This window comes from Sphaerodactylus townsendi, linkage group LG05, assembly GCF_021028975.2.
Source record: "Sphaerodactylus townsendi isolate TG3544 linkage group LG05, MPM_Stown_v2.3, whole genome shotgun sequence".
NCBI lineage: Eukaryota > Metazoa > Chordata > Lepidosauria > Squamata > Sphaerodactylidae > Sphaerodactylus > Sphaerodactylus townsendi.
In genome coordinates, this window is record NC_059429.1 from 2,571,939 (window position 1) to 2,575,360 (window position 3,422).

Sequence of the window (3,422 nt, forward strand, 5' to 3'; positions counted from 1 at the left end):
TAGAGAAAGGTGGGGTATAAATCCAAACTCTTCTTCTACTACTAGGGTCTTGCTGTAGCTGAGACAGACTAATACACTTACAAAATGTGTGTGTGCTGTTAAATCACAGCTGACTGTAGGTTTTTCAAGGCAAGAGATGCTCAGAAGTGGTTTGCCATTGCCTTTCTCCACGTGGGTTGAAAGAGTTCTGAGAGAACTGTGACTGACCCAAGGTCATCCAGACGACTTCATATGGAGGAGTGGGGAATTGAATCCGATTCTTCAAATGCTCTTAACCACTACACCATGCTGATTCCTATACTACAAGATATAGACTGGAAATAGTAAGTCAGCAAGGAAAATTGAAATGGTAGGCTGATGTTCTACAGGAACCAAATAAAAACAATCAGTTTATCCTAGTCTAGTGCATAGTTGTGTTGCTTTAAGCTAAATTCCCAAAGTTATGTGTAGATTCAAATTATGATCTTCAATTTATGATGCTTAGCCAGTCTAGAGCAAACCACCCCAGAAAGCACAGGTGGTGAATTGCTTGACATAGGGCCAGCTGGTGAGGTGGGGTAGATGGGAACAGATCTTATGAGAATGGTAATGATGAGGGGTACGGTTGTGAAGGGTGGAGGGAGGGAATGATGAAGGGGAGGATAGTGATGAGAATGCAGTAAGAAGAAGCTGGCTATCGTAGGACAAACCGGTCAAACAAGGACATGAAACAGTACACTGGAGAATACAAAAGATACAGAGAAAGACAAATCATACTCTGTCTAAAAGAGGAAGGATCTGATGCTGCAGAATTCACTGTGACTGAAGGGTAGTTTTAGATGGGAACAGAGGGTTTGGGAGGGCTCTCTTGTGCACCTGAATTTACCTTGGTGTCAATTGTGAAGAACTGCTGTTGGTTTAATACCTGGATCTCTTGGGATCCAATAATAATCTCGGGACTTTGGAGACTGACATTGGTGGGGTTTGGGATGAACGCTGTTTGAGGTAGCCCTGGGTATTGATGGTATCAGAGTAAAGACAAAATGGTCCTTCCTGGTTTGATTATCGTGTTCCAGGAACCACATTAGCAAAGGCCATTCCGATACCTTGGATTATTTCTCTTGCAAAATATTTGTCACGCTTTAGGGCCAAGAAAGTATGAGCTTCCAATGTGCTGCTGGTGTACCCAGCGCCTGTTGAACTGATCCCATGTAGAGAATGCCTTTGATCAATTGTTTGATTTGAACTTGAGTTCTCTTTTTGATGGGAACAGAATAAATATGTTTTCCCTCCAACATCCTGAGATCAAATGTTCTTGGAGCATTAGGCACCCTACTCTGGATATTTTAAAACCCATTTTTAATCATTAGAATGCTTGTCCCATGCCTTTGACTTTGTGTAAGCTGAATAATTATTTTTGGGGGTGCACCCATGAATAACACTAATGGGGCCTTTTGGGCTGGGCAACAGCCCCACATTGAGCCTCTTACAATAATCCAGTCATGCCTGCATGGTGCTGGCCAGGTCCTTGTCTGGAAGAAACCAATAATCGCTGTTCACTAGCAGAATTGGCTAGAAGTTCCCTTGGTGCTGCTCCTGCTGCTGCCAAACACTCTAGAGTCAAACAGAAGTTAGCTCAGGCTGCATACCTGGTCCCTTCGGGGAAACTAGTTGAGAGAATTGTAAGGATCCTAGGCAAAGGAGCAGCATGGTAGACCCTTGGTTGAATCAAAAGTTGACTGATTGTCCCCTGTATAATGGTCTCCTTCAGGATATCTTGAACCATTAAGGCTGGAGCAGGTTAACACACCCCTCTCCCCTTAACTGTGACATTCAGTTGTAGCCCAGGGCTATTGATTGACATGTCTTTTTATGTACAAATAAATACATTTCTGCACACCTGTGTACTACTTTGTCATCTGGTTTCTATAGCATTTTTGCATATGGCAGTGTTGTATATTTTTACTGTTTTTATAAACTGTCATCCACTTTGGATTTCAGCAAGCAAAGTGAACTATAAATGAAGATCAATAAACAATACCATCTTCTTTGCAGTGGTTTCTTTTATCAGCCCTAGGATTTGGAGGTGGGATATCAGGTTCACTATTGGGATCAACAGTGTAATTCAGTCCCAGCAGGAGCTGAACCAAGACATCTAAGGCCTAATTGTAGAACATGCCACATCCTTGCCTTTGATATCAGGATGTTCTGTTTCAGAACGTGGCTCACAGGGAGATTTGTACACGGGACACACACTTTGAATTTCAGTTTCAAAATATTGCTCCCTAAATGAAACTATTCTACCATTTGGCCAGGAGATGGAGCTCTGGATTTTAAATCGCAGGCCGAAGTGGATGATCGAGGGACCAGTCATGTCTTATCCCGGTTTCTTTCTTAATTGAGAGAGAAAGTAAAGAGACAACGGAGTTCATCTGTGTCACTGCAAACTACGGTCTGAGCAGACACGTTTCAGCCAAGTGGGTACAGGCTGTACCGTAGTGTACCGTACAGCAGCGCAACTGAGTGAAAAGTCGTCTCTGCTCACAGGCATGGGAACTCCAGTCTCAACTTCACGAAAGTGGAGTGAAAGGCGACGTGCGGCCCTGTTATATTTTGTACGCATCACCCCATTCTTTTATTTTACAGACAACGGAGTTAGTGTGGTGATTTGCAGTCAATCACACGCCGTCCTGTAAACGGTACACCTGTCATTGTGCAAAGTACTCTGCAAAGAACAAGAGGTGGAAAACAAGGCTTCTGCGTGCAGATCCGGTCTATTCATCGTTCAAAAGGACTCTAAAATATATTCGGACGGTCCTTCTTGGCCCCTGTGTGTGCGAGGGCGCACGTGTGAAAAATCTGCTCCATCAAGTCCCAGGTTGAGCGCCTTGAGGTTTTTGTGCAAGACATTATTTCGTCCGTCGCCCCCCAGCAGGTCTTTGACCCCTTTGAGGCGGCACAAGCCAAAGGGCCAAGACTGCAGCCTGCAGCCTGCAGCAAAAGCTGGCTCCGTTTTAAGGCACCGCCCGTCCTCTGTCCCTTGGCCTGGCCCCTTTGGTCCGGCGGGAAGCAGGAAGACCCGTCCACTCCCGAAACTGAATTTAACTGAATTTAAGATGTCCATCAGATTTAGAGCGCCAAATCAATCTACAGCCAGGCAATCGGGCTTTCCGTGCCTCGTCCTGGACTTGACTCGGTTTTTCGACCGGCTTCCTGGTTTTCCCTCCTTTCCCTGCACCGACTCCGACTTCCACCCAGGAGATCGCGCGGAGGGGACTGTTAAGTGAACAACTAATCGGATTGTTTTAATGATGGGATCAGCTCCTGGGGCTGTGTTAGTTTAACCCTGTTGGTTAGGCAGATTTTAAAAGGGGGGAACTGTTTGAGAAGGGGAAGGGTCACCTTTCCGTCTGTTCTCGCCGCCGTCAGACACCCCCCCCCCC